Below are 17,569 nucleotides of genomic sequence, written 5' to 3'. Positions count from 1 at the left end.
ATGTCCGCAAATAGCTGCACCTCCCTAAAAATGGAAATGCAAGTTGTCCTCATATTGCTGCAATATAGGTGTGGACAACGTATGGCATTCCGTTTGTCAAATAATTATTTGGATACTTTTTCATGTTTTTTTCACCAGTTTTAGCTAAATAATCATTATTTAGAAGCTCATGTGCTAAATAAGTAATTGTTTATAAACAATGTAAAACAATTCTAAATAAAAGAAAATTTACGTAAACCATTCATTATTTACCTAAACAATTCATTGTTTACGTAAATAATTCATTGTTTACGTAAATAATGATTTATTTACGTAAACAATATATTATTTAGACTTATATTACATTGTTTATAAACAATCAGCAATGTTTCTAAATAAATCATTATTTTCGTAAACAATGAATTATTTACGTAAATAATTCATTGTTTACGTAAATAATGATTTATTTACGTAAACAATATATTATTTAGACTTATAATACATTGTTTATAAACAATCAGCAATGTTTCTAAATAAATCATTATTTACGTAAACAATGAATTATTTACGTAAACAATGAAATTCATTGTTTACGTAAATAATTCATTGTTTACGTAAACAATGAATTGTTTAGCCAACACATTTTCCATTATTTAGGGGTTTCTAGGATTCGCTTCTGAACTAAGTTTTATGTCTTTCAGTGATTACTATAATTGAATACAAGGTCTCTCCACACACTCTTATCTTAAAATAGCTGTTGTTTGGATATTATTTTGTTTATTTTACAAGCCGAGTACGAAAATAACTGATCTCAAACACAGTCAAAGGTCAAGGTCAATTAAGGGTTTTCTCTGCCGGGAGTGTTTAGTGTTTGCATTTTCTTGCTTGAAGTTGTTGAAACACAGTATTTTCCCCTTATGTTCTCTGTTCTGTTTATGTCCCAACAACATGCCTGTCTTTCCATTTCTCTTCCTTTCATCGTTTCATTTCAAAGAGAAAAGTAAAAACAGCTGTGAACCGTTGAAAAACGGGAAACAATGCCTCCTGGAGTGACTTCCCTTGCCTTGAAAGCAAGATGGAGAAACAGCGACCGGGCAAGAAGCGAACATATTCTGAGCGATTGTTACCAGAGGAGAGGCGGCGATACCATCAGAAGATTTTGGAGAGTGATGGGAATGATCCGTATGACATTCCAACCAGGTGCTGGTCAGCAAATCCGGACGATCTGCCAGAGCTGAGTTACATCAACATCGTAAATTATTTTGTGCTTGGCAAGAACTGTCGAAGAGTGCATGTTGCTGAAAGCTTACAAACGTTTGGATTCCTACCGACTTTTTGTCTCTGGCTGGGTGAGGGATGTCAAGCGCTACAGCCCTGATGGCTGTCAAAACTCTGTCATTTCTGCAAAGGTAAGAATGTGCTTTCAGTTTATAAATATAATAATGAATGAACGTGAGTGTTCTCTGTCTTGTGTTGCAGATTTCACTTGTAAGTTGCAGTTCAGGATATTGTGTTGAGGCTTTGTCTTTAATATATTCTTCGCTTTAGTTTGTATTCTGGACTACGACAAAAGCTGTAGATAGTCTTGAATATATTTATATTTTGAAATAGCTTGCAAAATATTATATTTATATATATAATTATAATGAGCTTCATGTTCATATTCAGTTAAAAATCTGTTGTTTACTTTTCATTGTTAATGTTGTAAAGCACATTGACATTATGTGCGTCTTAGAGTTATATTCATTCGATTGACCTAGCTGAATGCTGATTTGTGCGATCTTCAATTTATGTTTCAGGTTCTTCATTCACAACGCCTTAATGAACCAGCACTTTCTCCTTGGACCATCGCCACTTTTGATGGCAACATACTGTCAGCACACTGTACCTGCATGGCCGGAGTTGGAGAAACCTGCATGGCCGGAGTTGGAGAAACCTGCATGGCCGGAGTTGGAGAAACCTGCACACACGTCCCTTCACCTTCAAGGAGTCAGCTGTTGAGTGTGTGTGACAGACCGCCATTTCTGTTTGGAATCTAACAGTGAGGGGATGCTTTGTCTGCGCAAGGACCACCCATACTTAAAAGTTAAATAGTCAAGTACCGGTACAGTGCCAGATTGTTATGACCAGTTCCTCCTACTGCGATTTCATGGTGTGGACTACTGTGGATAAAGTTATTGTCTGAGTATTGCCTGACTGTGATTTTTGGGCAATGTGTGTGGAGAAAGCTTTGAAAGTGTTCAGACTCGCAGTTTTTCCAGAGCTAGTTGGAAACTGGCTGGACAGAGAAGCTGAGCCTCTACAAGCAGTGGATGTGAACCAGGAGCAGCTGCAAACACAAGCCGTGAAACGCAGCAAGAAACAGTGACAATGCCAGACTCGCTTGCTCATGTGTGTGGGAAAACAAACATCATGTATGACTGTACACACAGAAAGTGGCCAGTAGTAAAGTTGTAAAGAGGGAGAGAAAAGAGGGCATGTAATGTTTTAAATCACAGTTCACACTCACAGAGAAGTCATTAATTGTTCCATTCTTGTTTCATTTTATTCTTAAAGTAAAATCATGCACAGATGTAGGCATACATTTTGTTTAGGATCACCGACCACAATACAAAATCAAGTGCTACAAGTATAAATTATGATGCATACAGGACATTATTTTGTGATTGTTTTACATCCACTGCTGTGAATAACAAAGAATCATGAGCAGTTTGATTATCAACTTATTCAGCCAGGTATATTGTTCATTCTCCTTGTTCAATGTTTCCAGTGACACGGATTGGCTGCTTGATTTAGGGAACAAATAAGAGTGTGTGGTCCAGCGTAGTTCTGCATCAGTACAGTCAAGTAATACAGTGTTTAAATTGGCAGTGGAACTGAAAGTTAGTTTCTATTATCAACTAGTTCTGTTTTGATGACAACAAAATTGAACACACTTATTTCTGCAAAAAAGCGCACAGGTCTATTTATCATAATGAATAGTTAATGACTCACATGCCCACAGTATGTTATTTCAATTTTGAACATTTAGTGAAAGTGTTCTTCTCTTCACTTTGGCTTGATACCTGCAATACTGGTAGTGGTATGTTCAGTGTTGCTTGAAGTTGCATGTTATTGGTAGTTTAAATGTGTGCTCGCATTTCAAGTGTAGGCCATTTAATTTTGCAATGCTCCTTATCTTGTTTCCTGTGTAGAGCTATTTTGAGGTTAATCAGCATAATTCAACCTTTGTCAGTTGTGTCAATACATGTCACATTTATGCAAAATGATTTCAAAGTGTATGTTAATGTGGTGTGTGTGTGTGTGTGTGTGTGTGTGTGTGTGATAGAAAGAGTGAAATCTGCTCTTGAAATGGAAGGAAATAGCAGCAGGTCAGATCATATACACATGATACATGTATGTGTATTCAAATTCAAGATTCCATCCAGTGAAAACATAACAGAAAAACTGTTGCTACTGCTCATGTGAGACACCTGCATCAGAATTAGATACAATACACCACAGTTTAATTAACACATTCTTTAAACAATGCCTTTATCTTCAAATTCAAGATTCCGTCCAGTGAAAACATAATAACAGAAAGACTATTGCTACTGCTCATGAGAGACATCAGAATCAGATACAAGACACCACAGTTCAGGGGTGTTGCTAGACATTTTTATGTTGGGACATTTGGCCAAAACTGTCAGAATGCTTTAGGACATTTTGAAAAAATTTTGGCTCATCGAAAGTCACCGCAACATTGAAGCACAAGAGGTAATCATTGTCTTAGGAACACAGAACATATGTTGCATACTGCAACTGAAACAATCAGCTTTGTTGATTTAAGTAAAACACAAAGACACCAATTCTTTAAAACTTGTTCAAACCTTTAACTTTAACGTTTTGAAAGTAAAACAATAAAACTCTTCCAATCTTGACAAGCCTTTCAGTTGGAAATATGACTGGTGAAACACCAATAAAACATAAACACACTCTGACACCGTCACATAACATTGTGATTTTATCCATTGTTTTGAAGGTTTCCTGATACACGAGCACATCTATGGATCTGGCATGGTCTTTGCTAGCGAGGTGGTCAGTTAATGCTGAAATTTTGGCAACCTCCCCTGGTGAAAATATTTTTACATCCACCGTTCTTGCACAGTTTGCAAAACATGGACCCACCCTCATAGCTAGCTAAGCCATGGGTGTAGGCCTAGGGTGAGCCAATTTGCTTGAAAACCACGATTTGGATGTCGCTTTTCAATCTCAGCAGATGTCGATACGCCGGTGAATGTGACTGTCGTCTGCTAAGCTTGTGTCGTCTGCTTCCATCGACTCGACAACACTACCCCTATCACTCACACTGTCCACGTTCGCGGTGTTGCTGTTATTTTTTTCAGAAGCACCTACCTTGGCGAAGGGTAGCACACCGTGGCCACTGATCAATTGAGTTTTTTTCTTCTTTTTTGGTTGCGACATGATGTTCGGCGAACGCAAACGCTGAGCCTGAGCGGTCCGCAGAAAGTGTGGTTTCCCTTGTCGAAACCACTCTGGCAGCTATAGTTTTTGTCAATGGCTTGCGCTCAAAACACTGATGTTTCGTTCTTGGTATTCACGAAGAAAATAAACGCCAGTCAGTTGTCTAAGTACATCGGCAGCAGTTTTATCAATCAATCAATCAATGACGCTTATATCGCGCATATTCCGTGGGTACAGTTCTAGGCGCTCTGCAGTAATGCCGTGTGAGATGAAATTTTATACGGCCAGTAATTGCAGCCATTTCGACGCATATTTACCTTTCACGGCCTATTATTCCAAGTCACACGGGTATAGGTAGACAATTATTTGTTTGTTTATTTGTTGCTTAACGTCCAGCCGACTACGTAGAGCCATATCAGGACGAGGAAGGGGGGGATGAAGGGGGCCACTTGTCAAGCGATTCCTGTTTACAAATGCACTAACCCATTATTTGTGTCCCAGCAGGCTTTAGTAAAATAGAGCTTAAACAATGACCACGAGTTGATTACTGGAAAATAAACCACGAGTGGGTATTTGCAGCCGCTTGGTAATTCACGAGTGTGCGGAGCACACGAGTGAATTACCAAGCGGCTGCAAATACCCACGAGTGGTTTATTTTCCAGTAATCAACGAGTTGTCATTGTTTAAGCTATTTATACAACGAACAACACGGGCCGAACATGCAGCTATGCAGACGACATTTTGTAGGCAATTTCATTTCAGCCTAATCACTCAGAGTGTCAAATGCGCGTCATTCAAAAAGTCCCCTCGATTCTGACACAAACTTTACTTGTGAGGGTATTACAAATAATGTCTTACACATGTTCATGTTGTTTGGTTGGTTTGTGGTTTGTTTGTTTGGATATGAACTTACGAACCAGTGTCCAGTTAAATACGAGGTTAAAATGTAGATCTAGTTTTTCCCACAGGCGCCCGCAATGTGATCACACGCAAACAAATCACACGCAAACAAATCAGATTTGATTTAGATCCAAGTATTTGTTGAACGAAGTAGGAATCTTTATTTCAAAACTGATGAAGCACTTCTGATAAAAAATAGAACTCGAACACGGAAATAAACATGACTGTAAAAAAAAATAAGCCACTGAAACCGTTCGTCTACAGTCCTTGTAATTCACACGTTGAATGAGAAATTAAAGACGCCTCCGTAGATTGGAGCATCAAAGTGCACGCCTGTGGATCGGTCGGTTGCAGACGAAGACGTCACCTGGTTGTGGCTTCCAATCATCGCTGCACTTCGAGAGGGCACGCCGCTGAGGTTTTCAACTTGCTGGGCAGATAACGTGTGGGTGACAGTGCTTGTCGCGTTCAAAATCTTCGAGACATGTTGCCGCTGGGTGTCCGACATTGTGGAGTAGTTGTTGATCGACTGCACATTCCTGTGTCCGGACACTTGCATGATGTGGGTAGGAGGAAGCCCATGGTCATTCAGTTTCTGCACCATGGTCTTTCGCGCACTGTGGTTGCTGATCTTCTTTCCATCTCCAAGCCCAGCGGCAGCCGACATGCTCTTCATCAAACTTCCCAGAGTGTTGATTCCCACAGGTTGATTTTTGAACCACTGTCCATCGACTGGACCACCAGGACGGGTGCTGCAGACCAAATAAAAGGGCGAATCTGGTGTTTGAGCGTTTTCTGGGCGCAGAGCAGCGTATTTCAGATAGATCTGAACTGGGCAGCGGCCAGGATCCTCTTCATTTTCGAACGCTTTTGCTCTTGGATTAGAGTCACGTTTCACGTTGACACCAGTGCGGGTCTTCGTGGCTCTTTCGTTGTACTCAAGATATTGCCGGCCGTTTGCGTTTGTCTTGAGTTGGATATCACCCCAGCACATGGCTCTGTGTGGAGCAACCGATCTCATTCCAAAATGCAGCGTGTTGTTCCACCACAAGGAATTCAGAATGGTCTTTGGTGTTTGGGTGCCGAGCTGGCCACTACTCCAAAGTGTATCCACATCGTCATCGCCGAGCGGATCCGCCTTGTTCGGTAAGTTTCCTTTCCCACCTTTCTTCAGGGTTTTGAGCTTGCTGTTGAGAACGTCCTGGACGGCTCATAGTCGCTCCCATCCTCTCGTTTAGCAACTGTAAGAAATTTGCACAGCATGTTACATAGGCCGTCGTGGTCAATGTCGCTTAGAATTTTAGATCCGTGTTTTGAAACTCTGGATATTGTTCATTAATAAACTTCCGAAGAAGGCGCACATCCGAAGCGGTTTTTTTGGAGGTGTTTTTGTTTTCGCTGTCCTTCAGCAGTTTGGTGACATCAATGTCAGACGCCGCGCTGAATCGCTGTTTCTTTTGTGCCGGTGCAGCAGCCGCATCAAAAATGTCCTTTGATTCCACTGGAGTTAGATCTAATTCGGTGAAATCCCAATCGAAATTTAGATCAAAACTGTCGCTCGCAGCAGCCATTGTTATTACGGTTTTGAGTCAAGGTTGTATTCTTCCGCAACAGGGTCCAATCGTCTGGGTTTCAAATGATGTCATGTTCTAAAAATAAATTCTAGTGTTGATTATTGTTCAGCCCTCTTTATTCTTACTTCGAATAATCCACGTGTGATTTTGGTGTAATCAAAGTAGTTCGTTCTAATTTCTCACTTGTCTAAAAATAATCAACTAGATTTAATCCAGGTTGCATTACAGGAGTTGTATAAACTAAATTAATACCTACTGGAAGATTACCAGTTTCCAGTATGTTAAAATAGGCTTAACCTATCTACTGCTGGACTTACATCAGAACACTAACAGATTAAACTATACATGAATCGCGAGACAAGCGACAAGAGAAGAGATTTTTGGAAAAAATACAGGTGAATGAGCAAGAAGGCAGAAAAAAGAAAAGAATTCATGAAGAACAAGAAGAGCAAACGCTCGATCGAGTCACTTTCGCAGTTCTGAATATTATATGAGGCATCAGATGGACAGGAAGAAATTGCTATTCACAACACAATGAGTCACGTTCACATAAAATTTGAGCCCGGTCACTTTTATAGTTTCCGAGAAAAGCCCAACGTTAAGTTGTGTGTTGCCGAACAGAAAAGGCTAGTTATCTCCCTTGTTTTTCTGATAACGTTCGTAAAAGGCTACAGATGTAAATACTTTGATGTAAAGAATAATCCTACAAAGTTTCAATCACATCCGATGAACTTTGTCAAAGATATAAAATGTCTAATTTTTCCTTTGACGCTGACCTGTGACCTTGAAAAAGGTCAAAGGTCAACGAAACCATCGTTAAAGTGTAGAGGTCATTGGAGGTCACGACTAAACAAAATATGAGCCCGATCGCTTTGATAGTTTCTGAGAAAAGATATAAAATGTCTAATTTTTCCTTTGACGCTGACCTGTGACCTTGAAAAAGGTCAAAGGTCAACGAAACCATCGTTAAAGTGTAGAGGTCATTGGAGGTCACGACTAAACAAAATATGAGCCCGATCGCTTTGATAGTTTCCGAGAAAAGTCCAACGTTAAGGTGGTGTCTACGGACGGCCGGCCGGCCGGACAGACTAACACTGACCGATTACATAGAGTCACTTTTTCTCAAGTGACTCAAAAAGAGAGCATGACATGAAAGAGGAACCAAAAATCTACCTAACAGCAAACTAGAAAGCTCCTGCGGTTCCAAAAACAGTAGGGGCCTTTAATTTCATAACCGCAGTGCCCCACTGCGGGAGTAGACAATTATTAACCGGCTGTGCCTAAGCAATTTTGCCAGGAAAGACCCTTTTGTCAATCGTGGGATCTTTAACGTGCACACCCAATGTAGTGTACATGGGGGGGGGGGGGGGGGAGTTCGGACACCGAAGAGAGTCTGCACACAAAGTTGACTCTGAAATAAATTTCCGCCGAACCTGGGATCGAACTCACGCTGACAGCGGCCAACTGAATGCAAATCCAGCGCGCTACCAACTGAGCTATATCCCCGCCCAAAAGCCTGACCAATAAAAAACCCGGACAAACCTTGGCCGATTCAGACGAATACTCTTCGGACATTTGGCCGATAAGTACATGAAAGTTTCGGCCAAAGTAAAAAAAAAAATCGGCGATTCGCCGAAGGGCCGATCCAAACGACACCCCTGGAGTTTAATTAACATATTCTTTAGTCTAAACAATGCCTTCAGTTTGAACACTAGGCTGTGCAAACATTGACAAGCCCAGATGATAAAGTGACTATTTTGTCCAGTGTTACCACTTCTTCCTCTTCCCTTGCAAACAAAAGATCAGTCAGAATATCAGAGTTCAAAATTGTGTACTTTCCCCAAAGAATACCGATAACTCGCTCAACATAAATTCTCAGATTAGCTAGTTTGCGTGTTGACTATCTCATAAGCTGTAAGCTGACTCTTCTTTCTTGTAAAGGCAGGGATTTTCACTTGTGCACCTCTCATAGCCACTAGTTCATTAATGTCAAATCCCCTGTCGGCCAAAATGACATCATTTTGTACAATATTGTCTAGATACCCACTATTTGCAGTGATGTGCTTGTCACTTGAAAGCCCACCCCACCCTTTAGAAATAAAAGAAATATGGCCTTGAGGTGTAATTGATATTAGGTATTTAATTTATGGTGCACAAAATTGGTATTACTATCGTTAACAGTTATACAGGGTTTTAAAACTATCGTTAACTGTTATACTTATATATAGAGTTTCAAAACTATCGTTATCTGTTATATAGTTTCAAAACTATCGTTAACTGTTAAATAGAGTTTTGAAACTATCGTTAACTGTTATATAGAGTTTTGAAACTATCGTTATCTGTTATATAGAGTTTCAAAACTATCGTTAACTGTTAAATAGAGTTTCGAAACTATCGTTAACTGTTATTTAGAGTTATAATATATCAATAGCGCGTTTGTGCGCGCTATTGCTAAAACTATGAATAACAGATAACGAGGGTTTCGCAAAACGGCGGCATGGTGCGCGCAAGTGATATTACTATCGTTAACCGTTATATAGAGTTTCTAAAAATAGCGATGGCGTGGTCGGATGTTTTGATGCCGGCAAAATGGCTGCTGAACGTTTCGTTCGAGCAGAGACATGTCTCTGGTTCGAGCGAATTTGCACTAAATTACTACAACATGATTTAGTAGATCAGGGATCGCGTTTACGCACGATTTTTGCGTATTTGACGCATTTTAAAAGTCGTTGGCGCGTTTTTTTCGCCGCGCCGCGTAAGCCATACGCAAAAATATTGTAACTTTTTCTTGTCTTCACGCAGCGCTTTTGCTCTGACTTAATAATCACCCGATCCTGAAACTGACTATAGGGCTCAAGAAGTGACGACACACATGAAATCTGCGCGTCAAAACTAAAGTCCGTTTCTTTTTGCATCGAAGTATCGCAAACGAACGTAACGAGGGTATTACCAGATAATGTCTTGTCGGATAATGAAACAGACATTAGCTGCTCTCCCATCTCGCGCTTCCAAAAGGCGGAAAGTGTGTCTAGTCGTATTAGAGCGGGAAACAAACTCGCAAGGCCCGAAGGTTGGAGACAGCAGGGGTGTTATTCGACAGGCGTGCGCGGAGTTCGACAGGAAAACTCGCCGTATTTAGGTAAGGAGTGTCTTTAAGTCTTTCGTGCGTGTTTTGTTTGTGTCTGTACGTGTTTTCGTAGTACGCAAAAATATTGGTCCGTGACGCGTTTTTTTCGTTTCGTTGCGTATGACTTACGCGTTTTTTAAAAAGCTAGCGCGATCCCTGGTAGATCATATTCAACTAACTGTCGTCTGATAAGTCCATCATTTCGCTGCTTCGTTTAATCAAGTAATCAAATCTTCGTTACAGCTAGGACGCTTCCTGTTTTCACAGAAATATTGGTCAGTGTCAGCTTGACCCGTTCTAGCTACCGCGCTGTGTGCGGGTCAGTTTGTACACATACGGCTGGCATGCATGCAGTGGGCAACGGTACACGATGCGAAAGCATGCAGTGTTTTCCAAAACGCGCCTTGGGGGATGTCACTCGGGAAACACGTTGTTTTGTGTTTGTTTTGAAAAAAACCCACTGTTTTGTGTAATGCGTCATGGTCTTTTCCGCGAATATTCAGTAGGCCTACCGTCTTCAAACCGCACACGTGGAAAACGGTACGGCCGAAAGTACAAATGATAAAGCTAATATTAAACAAACTCAACAATGATTTGAGAAGACGACAACAGAAGAACGGTCACTAACTAAATAATGTTGTAGTTTTTTAAATTATGTTTCTAGTTAAAATGTACATTTCGTAGCAAAAAGACAGTTTTGCAATGGCATTTCAGGGTTTTCCCATTTGGGAACGATACCAACGCGCTTTTGATAAAACTATCGTTAGCTGTTATATAGAGTTTCTGAAACTCTATATAACAGATAACGATAGTTTCGAAACTCTACATAACAGTTAACGATAGTAATATCAATTTGGCGCACCATATTAATTGTATTGTTGTGCTTGTAGTTAGACCAGGTGAGTGCACTAGCGCTATAGCATCAACACTGGAGGGTCTCTCAATGAATATATTTCAAAACAGTCAATAATGGACACTACTCTGTTCCATGGATAGGGAAGGAACTGTGGCGGTATACTTGTCTTTATACTTTGCCTGTCTGGCCAGAAAACAAGTGGCTGCAGTCTGTGGTAGTGGTACATGATATGCACAGTCTCGTGAAAAACTTTGCTGGCAGATGTTCTTGACACAGAAAAGATGTATGCCAGGTGTTGCAGAGGTGTGTTAAGGCGTATATATGCATGAATGAGAGCTTGAAACTGTGTCAGTGCTCTGCGCGAGTGTGTTGGCAAATGCGATGCAAGAAAATCGGGGATATAGCTCAGTTGGTAGCGTGCTGGATTTGTATTCAATTGGCCGTTGTCAGCGCGAGTTCGATCCCAGGTTCGGCGGAAATTTATTTCAGAGTCAACTTTGTGTGCAGACTCTCTTCGGTGTCCGAACTCCCCCCCCCCCCCCCCCCCCTTGTACACTACATTGGGTGTGCACGTTAAAGATCCCACGATTGACAAAAGGGTCTTTCCTGGCAAAATTGCTTAGGCACATTTAATAATTGTCTACCTATACCCGTGTGACTTGGAATAATAGGCCGTGAAAGGTAAATATGCGCCGAAATGGCTGCAATCTACTGGCCGTATAAAATTTCATCTCACACGGCATCACTGCAGAGCGCCTAGAACTGTACCCACGGAATATGCGCGATATAAGCCTCATTGATTGATTGATTGATTGATTGAAAATCAAATAATGTAACAAGTGTGAAGAAATTAGAAATCCCAGTAAAATATCGTACAGTATCGTCATTGTCCATCAAAGATTCAAGTGTCATTGTTTTCTTGGCAAGTTCGTCTTTAAGTTCCCGAGTTTCTAGCACCAGCCTGTTAAGTTCATCCCGTAGCTGCTTTTCTTCATCTTTAGAAATCCAGGCAAAATTGTCATAGGTTTCAGTCTGGCAATAAGTACCGCCACAGTCACCTCTCTCGGGAAGAGGAGCAGCCAGTTCTGCTGTATCCGAAGTACCTTCACCGTCGCCATCACCAGCATCCTCTGCTAAATTAGGGTGAGAAGGACAAGGAGTTGACTCACTCCCCACAAGCTTCTTCCTCTCCTTCAGTCCTTGAGTCTCTGGTACTGTCCTTGTTGGCTGTCAGGCTGTGTCCCTGCACCATACCCAAGTTTCAAAGTAGGTGTCCAGCTCGGACTGTTTACTTCCCACAGATGGTTGCCCTGCAGAAAAAATCAAAGGCAAATGTATTGTAAATTATGGATTGGGAGTTATTTTAAAAATAAGTCGCCCAAACAAAATGAATGAGTAAATCTCGACACATATCTACCCTTTAAAACTGAACTATGAAGTTGTATCAACAATGACCATTTAGTGTTCAAATAAATTCTGATTATCAAATCCAAGTATTTCACACATATGGCATTCCAAGTATTTCACACATATGGCATTCTCACAAGTCATGGTTTTGGGCAACCATGATAAGTTGTTACACTGAGAGTAAGTGTAAGACTGACTCACTCAGTCATAGACTGCACTCGGTGCAGGACTGACCGACTGTCCGCACACTACCATTACAACACAGCTTGCATCAAACACAGACTAACCAAGGCAGGTGAACAAAAGCATGAGTACTTACCATTGACAAAATGATCAGAGCACACGTAATAGATCTCCTAGCTGTTGATTCAAAGTTGAAATTCTTCAGCTGAAGCTGTGCCAACCATTCTCGCCGGCGTCGTGCAGTCAAATCCCTTGTCTCTTTGCCCTTTCCGTTGACAACAAAGAAAAGAATCTTCTGTCCCTATCTCTATCTTGTCTGTTATGGCAATGTTTAACACTACAACTAGAGACCATGTCGATAAATGCGAGAGATTCAGAGTGCAGATTTCGCGTGTTGCCTTCTCGCGAGTTCCGCCGGAATGCATGGGGCAAGGCCGGACAACTCTGCACACGACTGTGTGACGTCATCGCGTCAGAGCTCATACCAAGTTGTGGTGTGTTGTGTAACCTACAGATAACAAAAAGTTTAATCATGCAGTAAGAGAAATGGAAAGAGAAACAAACAGTTTTTGTTGAGACAGAACAGAACACTTAGGACGGAAAACTTTTTTTCAACAACTTCCAGGGAGAGAATGCAAACACTAAACACTCCCGGTCATGACCTTGACCTTTTGTTTGTTTTCGCATTCAGTTCTTTTCGTACGGCAATTTCAGCTTGTAAAATAAACAAATTTACGAACATTTTCTGATAAATAATGTTTGGAGATACCTTGTATTGAATTATAGTATATACACAAAGAAAAAAAATGAAGCTTAGAAGTCAATTCTTGATTCCCCTAAATAATGAAAACTGCTTTCCCAAAACAATGAATTGTTTACGTAAATAATTCATTGTTTACGTAAATAATGATTTATTTAGAAACATTGCTCATTGCTTATAAACAATGTAATATAAGTCTAAATAATATATTGTTTACGTAAATAAATCATTATTTACGTAAACAATGAATTATTTACGTAAATAATTCATTGTTTACGTAAATAATGATTTATTTAGAAACATTGCTGATTGTTTATAAACAATGTAATATAAGTCTAAATAATATTTACGTAAACAATGAATTATTTACGTAAACAATGAATTGTTTAGGTAAATAATGAATGGTTTACGTAAATAAAAAATTATTTAGAATTGTTTTACATTGTTTATAAACAATTACTTATTTAGCACATGAGCTTCTAAATAATGATTATTTTGCTAAAACTGGTGGAAAAAAACATGAAAAAGTATTCAAATAATTATTTGACAAACGGAATGCCAGAACAACGAGCCCTGTTTTACACATATTTGATATCCATTGTCATATCCATTTTCAGATTATACACAGATTTCACACATTTGCAGAGCAGCTCTGTATTTAGTGCGTACTGTTGCAAGCGAGTTTACGTAGTTTTCAAACTGCTGTAAAATATGAACCAGATAAAGCACGTCAAAAACAAAAGCAGATTTGCGGAGGACACTTAATGGCTGTCCGATTAGTAAATAGTGTGCAGTTGCTGTCTTATGTTCATTTCCTCGTAAAGTGTGTAATACGGGGTAAACAAGGTACACAAATCGTAAAAATGCATTTTTGTCATTGAGGTAAAGATAGTCGTTGACGAATTTCATCCCTCTTTATGATCTACCAACGTGTTAAACAATCACATAAGTGAACAAGGTGTTGTTAACTACAACGTGTGTGTACTACATGTACAGACATGAATTACACTACTCGTCAAAATCCCGCAGTGGGGCACTGCGGTTATGAAATTAAAGGCCCATCCTGTTTTTGGAACCGCAGGAGCTTTCTAGTTTGCTGTTAGGTAGATTTTTGGTTCCTCTTTCCTGTCATGCTCTCTTTTTCTTCATGAATTCTTTTCTTTTTTCTGCCTTCTTGCTCATTCACCTGTATTTTTTCCAAAAATCTCTTCTCTTGCCGCTTGTCTCGCGATTCATGTATAGTTTAATCAGTTAGTGTTCTGATGTAAGTCCAGCAGTAGATAGGTTAAGCCTATTTTAACATACTGGAAACTGGTAATCTTCCAGTAGGTATTAATTTAGTTTTACTAAAGCCTGCTGGGACACAAGTAATGGGTTAGTGCATTTGTAAACAGGAATCGCTTGACAAGTGGCCCCCTTCATCCCCCCCTTCCTCGTCCTGATATGGCTCTGCGTAGTCGGCTGGACGTTAAGCAACAAATAAACAAACAAACAAACTCGTCAAAAAAATAAACTTTACACATGCGTTTGAGGGCAGAACTTTCTGATGAGTCTGTTGATCGTAAATCCAATTATATGACTGGAAAGGTCGTTTATTCCCCTAACTTATTCAGTAAACAGATTGAGATTACATGACGTAGTGTCGATACAGTGGAACCAACAATACAGACACCCCCCAAAATCAAATTCACAAAATCAAGGTTCCCGCGTTAAAATTGACAACAAATCAGAACTGCTAAAACGAAACATGTTAAGCATGTCCTTAGACAGAACAATCAAATCTGCATTCAAATCAGTCAGCTTTGTTCACATATCTTGTCTACCAAGGACGCGGTGTAGGTGCCAATCCTCCCAGAAGGCATAAAAGTCATACAAGGCAGTTTTTGAAGTCGTTTTAGCGGGTAATGAGACAAAAAAAATGATACATTTGAGTAACTCGCCTACGCATTACCTTCAAACTTTTGGAGATTGGTGCTAACACGTGTCGTAAAGTAAATACGGAATTTCAAGTCATTTGAGACATTAGGTCTGCTGTCATTTGTCATGTCAGAAAAAGTTCTTAAATTGACGGTAGGTTTTTGCTGATTCATCGAAAACATTTAATTTGTTGAAATCTTCAAAACACGCCACATAATCAATTCCATGTACATATCTTATCAGACATGGGTGGTAAGATGATTTCAACGCGAAAGTAGTTGTTAAGAAGTTGACTCATTGAGCGAAAATGTCGTCCTAGGCATTTTCCAAGCATTTTTGTGTGAGTACAAGGCCTCTGACGTCATATGTTTCAAATACGGGAAAACAGTGTTCAATCGATACATTATTAGAGAGAGAGAGAGTGACACTGACACTGACACAGTTTAATTGAATATGGGCCTACAGCCCCTTTCAATGGGGGGGGGGGGGGGGTACACATGAATCACAGGAAAAAATAGAAAACATGATATTTAAACGTTTGCAAAATGCACAGTGGTTTGTTCCAAGCTTTCCTCTATCAATAATCTTGCACATCAATGCTGCCTAATATATACATACAACCGAACAATAAATACAGCAACAACAAAACCTTCAGCGACAATTAATCCTCATTATTATTTAACATTGACAATCTTAACTGAAATGCAAAAAAACAAAAACTTTGCTAAATCTACAATTGTTTCTGTGTCTTGTTTTTTAAACATGGAAATCATACTGCCCAACTGATCACCAACACTTAAAAACTGTGCTAAATACTTTCTTCTTAACTCACAATATGTTTGGCATTAAAAAAAATGGATTTCGGTCTCTAATTTATCTTCACAAAAGGGGCAACACTTGTTTTCTGTTGAATTTTGGAAGCGATATCTGTGGATATTTATCTGTGAAACACCCATTCTAAATTGAGCGATGACATTTCTGTACACATCTTTCCATAAAATGTCCACATAACGTTCTTTTTCAAAACAGGCTTTATATTTTCCATACAGTGATAGGCGCTCACTCGAGTCCAAATGATTACGCCAATCATGACAGAAGGAACTGCAGAGCCTCTCCTTCAGTTCTGCAAAAAACACCCTCTCGTTTCCACATCCAAACATCCAAACTTGGTAAAATCCATTTTCACACAAAACTGCCTTTACATGCGTTACCCATGTGATACCACCTTTTTCGTGGAGGTTGAACAACATTTTGTATGCCTTCTTTGAATAAAAATTGTCTGGCTGTCTCAATAACCGTAACCAATATTTAATCAACCTTGTGACTGTTGTCACCCAAAGAGGATACCTACCCAATTCACCATACACAACATCATTGGGAGTTTTATCTACTACGTGCAGAAACCGTTTACATGCAAATAAATGAACACGTTCCAATTGGTCATGCTTCTCATAACCCCAAATTTCGGCTCCATATGATATTAGCAATACTTGCGCATCAAATAACTTAAAAAATACATCAAATGAGTTACAACCCATGTTCTTTAAAGTATTCAAAATTTCGATCGTGCTTCGCTTTGCTCTTGTTGCTGCGTCTTCAATTGCGACGCCATAACTATGTCTTGTTGAAAAGGTGAGGCCAAGATATTTATACGAATTTACAACCTCCAACTGATTCCCATCAAAAATCCATTTTTCTCTTGCACTTAAAAATCCGCCTTTTCTGAAAACTATTATTTTTGATTTATCCAGATTTACTCTAAGACTGAGTCCTTGCATTGCTGTACATAACACGTTTAACTGGTTCTGTAATCCAATAACAGTGGATGCTATCAAAGTGAGATCGTCAGCAAACAATAACAAAAAAAGTTCAAGTTCCGTAGGACCGAGGGACACACCATGTTTGCCCTTTTCAATAATTTCGTTCACCAACTCATTAATTAACTTCTTCTTCTTCTTCTTCTGCGTTCGACGGTTGTGTCTAGGGTCGTAGTTCCGCTGCTGTCGTGAACTGGAACGTCGCTTTCAGGTCTTCTGACGTTCCCCAGAGCTTGGTCTCCAGTGTAGCTCCTTCTGGCCAGATCTGGTTCCGCAGCAGAGTGAAGTTTGTGCATGTATTCAATACATGTTCTACTGTCTGGTCGGCCGCCCCACAATCGCACAATGCCGACTCTGCTACGCCGATCCTTTTCAGGTGCGCTTTAAAGCCGCAGTGCCCTGTACGCAGCCGGAAGATGGCAGTCTGCTCTGCACGGCTGAGGCGGTGGATGGGGTCTTGGTCTGGCTTGTAGCCTCCGTTTCTTTCTTTGAATGCTGTCTTCCAGCGATGCTTGATGAGGGTTTTGGTCTCTCGGAAGGACTCATTAATTAACAAAGAAAACAGCATTGGGCTCATAACACAAC

At 40.0% G+C, this 17,569-nt stretch overlaps 1 protein-coding gene and 1 long non-coding RNA gene across 4 annotated transcripts in view; one reads left to right on the top strand and one right to left on the bottom strand.

Moving 5' to 3' along the window:
• Nucleotides 1–17,569, bottom strand: part of LOC138979919 (uncharacterized) — a 138,856-nt gene that overhangs the window by 47,083 nt on the left and 74,204 nt on the right. The window lies entirely within an intron of this gene.
• On the top strand, nucleotides 602–3,104 carry LOC138979927 (uncharacterized). Its single transcript, XR_011460176.1, has 2 exons — nucleotides 602–1,388; nucleotides 1,779–3,104. It is a non-coding gene; the product is annotated as an uncharacterized lncRNA (long non-coding RNA).

The sequence above is a fragment of the Littorina saxatilis genome, linkage group LG11, assembly GCF_037325665.1.
Source record: "Littorina saxatilis isolate snail1 linkage group LG11, US_GU_Lsax_2.0, whole genome shotgun sequence".
NCBI lineage: Eukaryota > Metazoa > Mollusca > Gastropoda > Littorinimorpha > Littorinidae > Littorina > Littorina saxatilis.
This window is presented reverse-complemented; position numbering and strand designations above follow the sequence as displayed.